The sequence below is a fragment of the Anser anser genome (genome assembly GCF_964211835.1).
Source record: "Anser anser genome assembly, chromosome: 14".
Lineage (NCBI taxonomy): Eukaryota > Metazoa > Chordata > Aves > Anseriformes > Anatidae > Anser > Anser anser.
Genome location: NC_139735.1, coordinates 20,587,090 through 20,600,222, shown reverse-complemented (window position 1 = coordinate 20,600,222; position 13,133 = coordinate 20,587,090). Strand labels below are relative to the sequence as shown.

General features: G+C 59.0%; 2 long non-coding RNA genes across 2 annotated transcripts in view; one reads left to right on the top strand and one right to left on the bottom strand.

The window, feature by feature from the left end:
• The window catches only part of LOC310881615, a 106,765-nt gene that overhangs the window by 60,279 nt on the left and 33,353 nt on the right, over positions 1 to 13,133 (bottom strand). The window lies entirely within an intron of this gene.
• The window catches only part of LOC310881614, a 286,587-nt gene that overhangs the window by 255,583 nt on the left and 17,871 nt on the right, over positions 1 to 13,133 (top strand). The gene's annotated exons all lie outside the window — the stretch shown is intronic.

Sequence of the window (13,133 nt, the reverse complement as noted above, 5' to 3'; positions counted from 1 at the left end):
GGATGCACTGCAGTGAGTCCACAAAGTGCACTGGTACCACTGGGGATGCAGTGCAGTGAGTCCAGAGAGTGCACTGGCACCACTGGGGATGCACTGCAGTGAGTCCAGAGAGTGCACTGGCACCACTGGGGATGCAGTGCAGTGAGTCCAGAGAGTGCACTGGCACCACTGGGGATGCAGTGCAGTGAGTCCAGAGAGTGCACTGGCACCACTGGGGATGCAGTGCAGTGAGTCCAGAGAGTGCACTGGCACCACTGAGAATGCACTTCAGTGAGTCCAGAGTGTGCACTGGTACCACTGGGGATGCACTGCAGTGAGTCCAGAGAGTGCACTAGCACCACTGGGGATGCAGTGCAGTGAATCCAGTGAGTGCACTGGCACCACTGGGGATGCAGTGCAGTGAGTCCAGAGAGTGCACTGGCACCACTGGGGATGCACTGCAGTGAGCCCAGAGAGTGCACTGGCACCACCGGGGATGCGGTGCTGGGAGTCCAGAGAGTGCACTGGCACCACTGGGGATGCAGTGCAGTGAGTCCAGAGAGTGCACTGGCACCACTGGGGATGCAGTGCAGTGAGTCCAGAGAGTGCACTGGCACCACTGGTGATGCACTGCAGTGAGTCCAGAGAGTGCTCTGGCACCACTGGGGATGCACTGCAGTGAGTCCAGAGAGTGCACTGGCACCACTGGGGATGTACTGCAGTGAGTCCAGAGAGTGCACTGGCACCACTGGTGATGCACTGCAGTTACTCCAGAGAGTGCACTGGCACCACTGGGGATGCGGTGCGGTGAGTCCAGAGAGTGCACTGGCACCACTGGGGATGCAGTGCAGTCAGTCCAGTGAGTGTACTGGCACCACTGGGGATGCACTGCAGTGAGTCCAGAGAGTGCACTGGCACCACTGAGAATGCCGTTCAGTGAGTCCAGAGAGTGCACTGGCACCACTGGGGATGCACTGCAGTGAGTCCACAGAGTGCACTAGCACCACTGGGGATGCAGTGCAGTGATTCCAGGGAGTGCACTGGCACCACTGGGGATGCACTTCAGTGAGTCCAGAGAGTGCACTGGCACCACTGGGGATGCAGTGCAGTGAGTCCAGAGAGTGCACTGGCACCACTGGGGATGCAGTGCAGTGAGTCCAGAGAGTGCACTGGCACCACTGGGGATGCAGTGCAGTGAGTCCACAGAGTGCACTGGTACCACTGGGGATGCAGTGCAGTGAGTCCAGAGAGTGCACTGGCACCACTGGGGATGCGGTGCAGTGAGTCCAGAGAGTGCACTGGCACCACTGGGGATGCAGTGCAGTGAATCCAGAGAGTGCACTGGCACCACTGGGGATGCACTGCAGTGAGTCCAGAGAGCGCACTGGCACCACTGGGGATGCACTGCAGTGAGTCCAGAGAGTGCACTGGCACCACTGGGGATGCAGTGCAGTGAGTCCAGAGAGTGCACTGGCAGCACTGGGGATGCACTACAGTGAGTCCAGAGAGTGCACTGGCACCACTGGGGATGCACTGCAGTGAGTCCAGAGAGCGCACTGGCACCACTGGGGATGCACTGCAGTGAGTCCACAGAGTGCACTGGCACCACTGGGGATGCACTTCAGTGAGTCCAGAGAGTGCACTGGTACCACTGGGGATGCACTGCAGTGAGTCCAGAGAGTGCACTAGCACCACTGGGGATGCAGTGCAGTGAATCCAGTGAGTGCACTGGCACCACTGGGGATGCAGTGCAGTCAGTCCAGTGAGTGCACTGGCACCACTGGGGATGCACTGCAGTGAGTCCACAGAGTGCACTGGCACCACTGAGAATGCACTTCAGTGAGTCCAGAGAGTGCACTGGCACAACTGGGGATGCAGTGCAGTGAGTCCAGAGAGTGCACTGGCACCACTGGGGATGCAGTGCAGTGAGTCCAGAGAGTGCACTGGCACCACTGGGGATGCAGTGCAGTGAGTCCAGAGAGTGCACTGGCACCACTGGGGATGCAGTGCAGTGAGTCCAGAGAGTGCACTGGCACCACTGGGGATGCACTGCAGTGAGTCCAGAGAGTGCACTGGCACCAGAGGGAATGCACTGCAGTGAGTCCAGTGAGTGCACTGGCACCACTGGGTATGCAGTGCAGTGAGTGCAGAGAGTGCACTGGCACAACTGGGGATGCAGTGCAGTGAGTCCAGAGAGTGCAGTGACACCACTGGGGATGCAGTGCAGTGAGTCCAGAGAGTGCACAGGCAGCACTGGGGATGCAGTGCAGTGAGTCCAGAGAGTGCACTGGCACCACTGGGGATGCAGTGCAGTGAGTCCAGAGAGTGCACTGGCACCACTGGGGATGCAGTGCAGTGAGTCCAGTGAGTGTACTGGCACCACTGAGAATGCACTTCAGTGAGTCCAAAGAGTGCACTGGCACCACTGGGGATGCACTGCAGTGAGTCCAGAGAGTGCACTAGCACCACTGGGAATGCAGTACAGTGAGTCCAGTGAGTGCACTGGCACCACTGGGGATGTAGTGCAGTGACTCGAGAGAGTGCACTGGCACCACTGGGGATGCAGTGCAGTGAGTCCAGAGAGTGCACTGGCAACACTGGGGTTGCAGTGCAGTGAGTCCAGAGAGTGCACTGGCACCACTGGGGATGCAGTGCAGTGAGTCCAGAGAGTGCACTGACACCCCTGGGGATGCAGTGCAGTGAGTCCACAGAGTGCACTGGCAGGACTGGGGATGCAGTGCAGTGAGTCCAGAGAGTGCACTGGCACCACTGGGGATGCAGTGTAGTGAGTGCAGAGAGTGCACTGTGAACACTGGGGATGCAGTGCAGTGAGTCCAGAGAGTGCACTGGCACCACTGGGGATGCAGTGCAGTGAGTCCAGAGTGTGCACTGGCACCACTGGGGATGCACTGCAGTGAGTCCAGAGAGTGCACTGGCTCCAGAGGGAATGCACTGCAGTGAGTCCAGTGAGTGCACTGGCAGCACTGGGGATGCAGTGCAGTGAGTGCAGAGAGTGCACTGGCACCACTGGGCATGCAGTGCAGTGAGTCCAGAGAGTGCACTGGCACCACTGGGGATGCAGTGCAGTGAGTCCAGAGAGTGCACTGGCAGCACTGGGGATGCAGTGCAGTGAGTCCAGAGAGTGCACTGGCAATACTGGGGATGCAGTGCAGTGAGTCCAGAGAGTGCACTGGCACCACTGGGGCTGCAGTGCAGTGAGTCCAGAGAGTGCACTGGCTCCTCTGGGGATGCAGTGCAGTGAGTCCAGAGAGTGCTCTGGCACCACTGGGGATGCACTGAAGTGAGTCCAGAGAGTGCACTGGCACCACTGGGGATGCAGTGCAGTGAGTCCAGAGAGTGCACTGGCAACACTGGGGTTGCAGTGCAGTGAGTCCAGAGAGTGCACTGGCACCACTGGGGATGCAGTGCAGTGAGTCCAGAGTGTGCACTGGCACGACTGGGAATGCAGTGCAGTGAGTCCAGAGATTGCACTGGCACCACTGGGGATGCAGTGCAGTTAGTCCAGAGAGTGCACTGGCACCACTGGGGATGCAGTGCAGTGAGTCCAAAGACTTCACCTGCAAAACTGGAGATGCAGTGCAGTGAGTCCAGAGAGTGCACTGGCACCACTGGGGATGCAGTGCAGTGAGTCCAGAGTGTGCACTGGCACCACTGGGGATGCACTGCAGTGAGTCCAGAGAGTGCACTGGCTCCAGAGGGAATGCACTGCAGTGAGTCCAGTGAGTGCACTGGCAGCACTGGGGATGCAGTGCAGTGAGTGCAGAGAGTGCACTGGCACCACTGGGCATGCAGTGCAGTGAGTCCAGAGAGTGCACTGGCACCACTGGGGATGCAGTGCAGTGAGTCCAGAGAGTGCACTGGCAGCACTGGGGATGCAGTGCAGTGAGTCCAGAGAGTGCACTGGCAATACTGGGGATGCAGTGCAGTGAGTCCAGAGAGTGCACTGGCACCACTGGGGCTGCAGTGCAGTGAGTCCAGAGAGTGCACTGGCTCCTCTGGGGATGCAGTGCAATGAGTCCAGAGAGTGCTCTGGCACCACTGGGGATGCACTGAAGTGAGTCCAGAGAGTGCACTGGCACCACTGGGGATGCAGTGCAGTGAGTCCAGAGAGTGCACTGGCAACACTGGGGTTGCAGTGCAGTGAGTCCAGAGAGTGCACTGGCAGCACTGGGGATGCAGTGCAGTGAGTCCAGAGTGTGCACTGGCACGACTGGGAATGCAGTGCAGTGAGTCCAGAGATTGCACTGGCACCACTGGGGATGCAGTGCAGTTAGTCCAGAGAGTGCACTGGCACCACTGGGGATGCACTGCAGTGAGTCCAGAGAGTGCACTGGCACCAGAGGGAATGCACTGCAGTGAGTCCAGTGAGTGCACTGGCACCACTGGGTATGCAGTGCAGTGAGTGCAGAGAGTGCACTGGCACAACTGGGGATGCAGTGCAGTGAGTCCAGAGAGTGCAGTGACACCACTGGGGATGCAGTGCAGTGAGTCCAGAGAGTGCACAGGCAGCACTGGGGATGCAGTGCAGTGAGTCCAGAGAGTGCACTGGCACCACTGGGGATGCAGTGCAGTGAGTCGAGAGAGTGCACTGGCACCACTGGGGATGCACTGCAGTGAGTCCAGAGAGTGCACTGGCACCAGAGGGAATGCACTGCAGTGAGTCCAGTGAGTGCACTGGCACCACTGGGTATGCAGTGCAGTGAGTGCAGAGAGTGCACTGGCACAACTGGGGATGCAGTGCAGTGAGTCCAGAGAGTGCAGTGACACCACTGGGGATGCAGTGCAGTGAGTCCAGAGAGTGCACAGGCAGCACTGGGGATGCAGTGCAGTGAGTCCAGAGAGTGCACTGGCACCACTGGGGATGCAGTGCAGTGAGTCCAGAGAGTGCACTGGCACCACTGGGGATGCAGTGCAGTGAGTCCAGTGAGTGTACTGGCACCACTGAGAATGCACTTCAGTGAGTCCAAAGAGTGCACTGGCACCACTGGGGATGCACTGCAGTGAGTCCAGAGAGTGCACTAGCACCACTGGGAATGCAGTACAGTGAGTCCAGTGAGTGCACTGGCACCACTGGGGATGCACTGCAGTGAGTCCAGAGAGTGCACTGGCACCACTGGGGATGCAGTGCAGTGAGTCCAGAGAGTGCACTGGCACCACTGGGGATGCAGTGCAGTGAGTCCAGAGAGTGCACTGGCACCACTGGGGATGCAGTGCAGTGAGTCCAGAGAGTGCACTGGCACCACTGAGAATGCACTTCAGTGAGTCCAGAGAGTGCACTGGCACCACTGTGGATGCACTGCAGTGAGTCCAGAGAGTGCACTGGCACCACTGGGGATGCAGTGCAGTGAGTCCAGAGAGTGCACTGGCACCACTGGGGATGCACTGCAGTGAGTCCAGAGAGTGCACTGGCACCACTGGGGATGCAGTGCAGTGAGTCCAGAGAGTGCACTGGCACCACTGGGGATGCAGTACCGTAAGTCCACAGAGTGCACTGGTACCAGTGGGGATGCAGTACAGTGAGTCCAGAGAGTGCAGTGGCACCACTGGGCATGCAGTGCAGTGAGTCCAGAGAGTGCACTGGCAACACTGGGGATGCACTTCAGTGACTCCAGAGAGTGCACTGGCACCACTGGGGATGCAGTGCAGTGAGTCCAAAGACTTCACCTGCAAAACTGGAGATGCAGTGCAGTGAGTCCAGAGAGTGCACTGGCACCACTGGGGATGCAGTGCAGTGAGTCCAGAGAGTGCACTGGCACCACTGGGGATGCACTGCAGTGAGTCCAGAGAGTGCTCTGGCACCACTGGGGATGCACTGCAGTGAGTCCAGAGAGTGCACTGGCACCACTGGGGATGCAGTGCAGTGAGTCCAGAGAGTGCACTGGCACCACTGGTGATGCACTGCAGTTACTCCAGAGAGTGCACTGGCACCACTGGGGATGCGGTGCGGTGAGTCCAGAGAGTGCACTGGCACCACTGGGGATGCAGTGCAGTCAGTCCAGTGAGTGTACTGGCACCACTGGGGATGCACTGCAGTGAGTCCAGAGAGTGCACTGGCACCACTGAGAATGCCCTTCAGTGAGTCCAGAGAGTGCACTGGCACCACTGGGGATGCACTGCAGTGAGTCCACAGAGTGCACTAGCACCACTGGGGATGCAGTGCAGTGAGTCCAGAGATTGCACTGGCACCACTGGGGATGCACTTCAGTGAGTCCAGAGAGTGCACTGGCACCACTGGGGATGCAGTGCAGTGAGTCCAGAGAGTGCATTGGCACCACTGGGGATGCAGTGCAGTGAGTCCAGAGAGTGCACTGGCACCACTGGGGATGCACTGCAGTGAGTCCACAGAGTGCACTGGTACCACTGGGGATGCAGTGCAGTGAGTCCAGAGAGTGCACTGGCACCACTGGGGATGCGGTGCAGTGAGTCCAGAGAGTGCACTGGCACCACTGGGGATGCAGTGCAGTGAGTCCAGAGAGTGCACTGGCACCACTGGGGATGCAGTGCAGTGAGTCCAGAGAGTGCACTGGCAGCCCTGGCGATGCACTACAGTGAGTCCAGAGAGTGCACTGGCACCACTGGGGATGCACTGCAGTGAGTCCAGAGAGCGCACTGGCACCACTGGGGATGCACTGCAGTGAGTCCACAGAGTGCACTGGCACCACTGAGAATGCACTTCAGTGAGTCCAGAGAGTGCACTGGTACCACTGGGGATGCACTGCATTTACTCCAGAGAGTGCACTGGCACCACTGGGGATGCGGTGCGGTGAGTCCAGAGAGTGCACTGGCACCACTGGGGATGCAGTGCAGTGAGTCCAGTGAGTGTACTGGCACCACTGGGGAAACACTGCAGTGAGTCCAGAGAGTGCACTGGCACCACTGAGAATGCCCTTCAGTGAGTCCAGAGAGTGCACTGGCACCACTGGGGATGCACTGCAGTGAGTCCACAGAGTACACTAGCACCACTGGGGATGCAGTGCAGTGAGTCCAGAGAGTGCACTGGCACCACTGGGGATGCACTTCAGTGAGTCCAGAGAGTGCACGCGCTCCACTGGGGATGCAGTACAGTGAGTCCAGAGAGTGCACTGGCACCACTGGGGATGCACTGCAGTGAGTCCAGAGAGTGCACTGGCAGCACAGAGGATGCAGTGCAGTGAGTCCAGAGAGTGCTCTGGCACCACTGGGGATGCAGTGCAGTGAGTCCAGAGAGTGCACTGGCACCACTGGGGATGCAGTGCAGTGAGTCCAGAGAGTGCACTGGCACCACTGGGAATGCACTTCAGTGAGTCCAGAGAGTGCACTGGCACCACTGGTGATGCACTGCAGTTACTCCAGAGAGTGCACTGGCACCACTGGGGATGCACTGCAGTGAGTCCAGAGAGTGCACTGGCACCACTGGGGATGCACTGCAGTGAGTCCAGAGAGTGCACTGGCTCCAGAGGGAATGTACTGCAGTGAGTTCAGTGAGTGCACTGGCAGCACTGGGGATGCAGTGCAGTGAGTGCAGAGAGTGCACTGGCACCACTGGGGATGCACTTCAGTGAGTCCAGAGAGTGCAGTGGCACCACTGGGGATGCAGTGCAGGGAGTCCAGAGAGTGCACTGGCAGCACTGGGGATGCAGTGCAGTGAGTCCAGAGAGTGCACTGGCACCACTGGGGATGCACTGCAGTGAGTCCAGAGAGTTCACTGGCACCACTGGGGCTGCAGTGCAGTGAGTCCAGAGAGTGCACTGGCACCACTGGGGATGCAGTGCAGTGAGTCCAGAGAGTGCTCTGGCACCACTGGGGATGCACTGAAGTGAGTCCAGAGAGTGCACTGGCACCACTGGGGATGCAGTGCAGTGAGTCCAGAGAGTGCACTGGCAACACTGGGGTTGCAGTGCAGTGAGTCCAGAGAGTGCACTGGCACCACTGGGGATGCAGTGCAGTGAGTCCAGAGTGTGCACTGGCACGACTGGGAATGCAGTGCAGTGAGTCCAGAGATTGCACTGGCACCACTGGGGATGCACTTCAGTGAGTCCAGAGAGTGCACTGGCACCACAGGTGATGCACTGCAGTGAGTCCAGAGAGTGCACTGGCACCACTGGGGATGCAGTGCAGTGAGTCCAGAGAGTGCACTGGCACCACTGGGGATGCACTGCAGTGAGTCCAGTGAGTGCACTGGCACCACTGGGTATGCAGTGCAGTGAGTGCAGAGAGTGCACTGGCACAACTGCGGATGCAGTGCAGTGAGTCCAGAGAGTGCAGTGACACCACTGGGGATGCAGTGCAGTGAGTCCAGAGAGTGCACAGGCAGCACTGGGGATGCACTTCAGTGAGTCCAGAGAGTGCACTGGCACCACTGGGGATGCAGTGCAGTGAGTCCAGAGAGTGCACTGGCACCACTGGGGATGCACTGCAGTGAGTCCAGAGAGTGCACTGGCACCAGAGGGAATGCACTGCAGTGAGTCCAGTGAGTGCACTGGCACCACTGGGTATGCAGTGCAGTGAGTGCAGAGAGTGCACTGGCACAACTGGGGATGCAGTGCAGTGAGTCCAGAGAGTGCAGTGACACCACTGGGGATGCAGTGCAGTGAGTCCAGAGAGTGCACAGGCAGCACTGGGGATGCAGTGCAGTGAGTCCAGAGAGTGCACTGGCACCACTGGGGATGCAGTGCAGTGAGTCCAGAGAGTGCACTGGCACCACTGGGGATGCAGTGCAGTGAGTCCAGTGAGTGTACTGGCACCACTGAGAATGCACTTCAGTGAGTCCAAAGAGTGCACTGGCACCACTGGGGATGCACTGCAGTGAGTCCAGAGAGTGCACTAGCACCACTGGGAATGCAGTACAGTGAGTCCAGTGAGTGCACTGGCACCACTGGGGATGTAGTGCAGTGACTCGAGAGAGTGCACTGGCACCACTGGGGATGCAGTGCAGTGAGTCCAGAGAGTGCACTGGCAACACTGGGGTTGCAGTGCAGTGAGTCCAGAGAGTGCACTGGCACCACTGGGGATGCAGTGCAGTGAGTCCAGTGAGTGCACTGACACCCCTGGGGATGCAGTGCAGTGAGTCCACAGAGTGCACTGGCAGGACTGGGGATGCCGTGCAGTGAGTCCAGAGAGTGCACTGGCACCACTGGGGATGCAGTGTAGTGAGTGCAGAGAGCGCACTGTGAACACTGGGGATGCAGTGCAGTGAGTCCAGAGAGTGCACTGGCACCACTGGGGATGCAGTGCAGTGAGTCCAGAGTGTGCACTGGCACCACTGGGGATGCAGTGCAGTGAGTCCAGAGAGTGCACTGGCTCCAGAGGGAATGCACTGCAGTGAGTCCAGTGAGTGCACTGGCAGCACTGGGGATGCAGTGCAGTGAGTGCAGAGAGTGCACTGGCACCACTGGGCATGCAGTGCAGTGAGTCCAGAGAGTGCACTGGCACCACTGGGGATGCAGTGCAGTGAGTCCAGAGAGTGCACTGGCAGCACTGGGGATGCAGTGCAGTGAGTCCAGAGAGTGCACTGGCACCACTGAGAATGCAGTGCAGTGAGTCCAGAGAGTGCACTGGCACCACTGGGGATGCAGTGCAGTGAGTCCAGAGAGTGCACTGGCTCCTCTGGGGATGCAGTGCAGTGAGTCCAGAGAGTGCTCTGGCACCACTGGGGATGCACTGAAGTGAGTCCAGAGAGTGCACTGGCACCACTGGGGATGCAGTGCAGTGAGTCCAGAGAGTGCACTGGCAACACTGGGGTTGCAGTGCAGTGAGTCCAGAGAGTGCACTGGCACCACTGGGGATGCAGTGCAGTGAGTCCAGAGTGTGCACTGGCACGACTGGGAATGCAGTGCAGTGAGTCCAGAGATTGCACTGGCACCACTGGGGATGCACTTCAGTGAGTCCAGAGAGTGCACTGGCACCACAGGTGATGCACTGCAGTGAGTCCAGAGAGTGCACTGGCACCACGGGGGATGCAGTGCAGTGAGTCCAGAGAGTGCACTGGCACCACTGGGCATGCAGTGCAGTGAGTCCAGAGAGTGCACTGGCACCAGAGGGAATGCACTGCAGTGAGTCCAGTGAGTGCACTGGCACCACTGGGTATGCAGTGCAGTGAGTGCAGAGAGTGCACTGGCACAACTGGGGATGCAGTGCAGTGAGTCCAGAGAGTGCAGTGACACCACTGGGGATGCAGTGCAGTGAGTCCAGAGAGTGCACAGGCAGCACTGGGGATGCAGTGCAGTGAGTCCAGAGAGTGCACTGGCACCACTGGGGATGCAGTGCAGTGAGTCCAGAGAGTGCACTGGCACCACTGGGGATGCAGTGTAGTGAGTCCAGTGAGTGTACTGGCACCACTGAGAATGCACTTCAGTGAGTCCAAAGAGTGCACTGGCACCACTGGGGATGCACTGCAGTGAGTCCAGAGAGTGCACTAGCACCACTGGGAATGCAGTACAGTGAGTCCAGTGAGTGCACTGGCACCACTGGGGATGTAGTGCAGTGACTCGAGAGAGTGCACTGGCACCACTGGGGATGCAGTGCAGTGAGTCCAGAGAGTGCACTGGCAACACTGGGGTTGCAGTGCAGTGAGTCCAGAGAGTGCACTGGCACCACTGGGGATGCAGTGCAGTGAGTCCAGAGAGTGCACTGACACCCCTGGGGATGCAGTGCAGTGAGTCCACAGAGTGCACTGGCAGGACTGGGGATGCAGTGCAGTGAGTCCAGAGAGTGCACTGGCACCACTGGGGATGCAGTGTAGTGAGTGCAGAGAGTGCACTGTGAACACTGGGGATGCAGTGCAGTGAGTCCAGAGAGTGCACTGGCACCACTGGGGATGCAGTGCAGTGAGTCCAGAGTGTGCACTGGCACCACTGGGGATGCACTGCAGTGAGTCCAGAGATTGCACTGGCACCACTGGGGATGCACTGCAGTGAGTCCAGAGAATGCACTGGCACCACTGGGGATGCAGTGCAGTGAGTCCAGAGAGTGCACTGGCACCACTGGGGATGCAGTGCAGTGAGTCCAGAGAGTGCACTGGCACCACTGAGAATGCACTTCAGTGAGTCCAGAGAGTGCACTGGCACCACTGTGGATGCACTGCAGTGAGTCCAGAGAGTGCACTGGCACCACTGGGGATGCACTGCAGTGAGTCCAGAGAGTGCACTGGCACCACTGGGGATGCAGTGCAGTGAGTCCAGAGAGTGCACTGGCACCACTGGGGATGCAGTACAGTAAGTCCACAGAGTGCACTGGTACCAGTGGGGATGCAGTACAGTGAGTCCAGAGAGTGCAGTGGCACCACTGGGCATGCAGTGCAGTGAGTCCAGAGAGTGCACTGGCACCACTGGGGATGCACTTCAGTGACTCCAGAGAGTGCACTGGCACCACTGGGGATGCAGTGCAGTGAGTCCAAAGACTTCACCTGCAAAACTGGAGATGCAGTGCAGTGAGTCCAGAGAGTGCACTGGCACCACTGGGGATGCACTGCAGTGAGCCCAGAGAGTGCACTGGCACCACCGGGGATGCGGTGCCGGGAGTCCAGAGAGTGCACTGGCACCACTGGGGATGCAGTGCAGTGAGTCCAGAGAGTGCACTGGCACCACTGGGGATGCAGTGCAGTGAGTCCAGAGAGTGCACTGGCACCACTGGGGATGCACTGCAGTGAGTCCAGAGAGTGCTCTGGCACCACTGGGGATGCACTGCAGTGAGTCCAGAGAGTGCACTGGCACCACTGGGGATGCAGTGCAGTGAGTCCAGAGAGTGCACTGGCACCACTGGTGATGCACTGCAGTTACTCCAGAGAGTGCACTGGCACCACTGGGGATGCGGTGCGGTGAGTCCAGAGAGTGCACTGGCACCACTGGGGATGCAGTGCAGTCAGTCCAGTGAGTGTACTGGCACCACTGGGGATGCACTGCAGTGAGTCCAGAGAGTGCACTGGCACCACTGAGAATGCCCTTCAGTGAGTCCAGAGAGTGCACTGGCACCACTGGGGATGCACTGCAGTGAGTCCACAGAGTGCACTAGCACCACTGGGGATGCAGTGCAGTGAGTCCAGAGATTGCACTGGCACCACTGGGGATGCACTTCAGTGAGTCCAGAGAGTGCACTGGCACCACTGGGGATGCAGTGCAGTGAGTCCAGAGAGTGCATTGGCACCACTGGGGATGCAGTTCAGTGAGTCCAGAGAGTGCACTGGCACCACTGGGGATGCACTGCAGTGAGTCCACAGAGTGCACTGGTACCACTGGGGCTGCAGTGCAGTGAGTCCAGAGAGTGCACTGGCACCACTGGGGATGCGGTGCAGTGAGTCCAGAGAGTGCACTGGCACCACTGGGGTTGCAGTGCAGTGAGTCCAGAGAGTGCACTGGCACCACTGGGTATGCAGTGCAGTGAGTCCAGAGAGTGCACTGGCAGCCCTGGCGATGCACTACAGTGAGTCCAGAGATTGCACTGGCACCACTGGGGATGCACTGCAGTGAGTCCAGAGAGTGCACTGGCACCACAGGTGATGCACTGCAGTGAGTCCAGAGAGTGCACTGGCACCACTGGGGATGCAGTGCAGTGAGTGCAGAGAGTGCACTGGCACCACTGGGGATGCAGTGCAGTGAGTCCAGAGAGTGCACTGGCACCAGAGGGAATGCACTGCAGTGAGTCCAGTGAGTGCACTGGCACCACTGGGTATGCAGTGCAGTGAGTGCAGAGAGTGCACTGGCACAACTGGGGATGCAGTGCAGTGAGTCCAGAGAGTGCAGTGACACCACTGGGGATGCCGTGCAGTGAGTCCAGAGAGTGCACAGGCAGCACCGGGGATGCAGTGCAGTGAGTCCAGAGAGTGCACTGGCACCACTGGGGATGCAGTGCAGTGAGTCCAGAGAGTGCACTGGCACCACTGGGGATGCAGTGCAGTGAGTCCAGTGAGTGTACTGGCACCACTGGGGATGCACTGCAGTGAGTCCAGAGAGTGCACTGGCACCACTGAGAGTGCACTTCAGTGAGTCCAGAGAGTGCACTGGCACCATTGGGGATGCAGTGCAGTGAGTCCAGAGAGTGCACTGGCAGCACAGAGGATGCAGTGCAGTGAGTCCAGAGAGTGCTCTGGCACCACTGGGGATGCAGTGCAGTGAGTCCAGAGAGTGCACTGGCACCACTGGGGATGCAGTGCAGTGAGT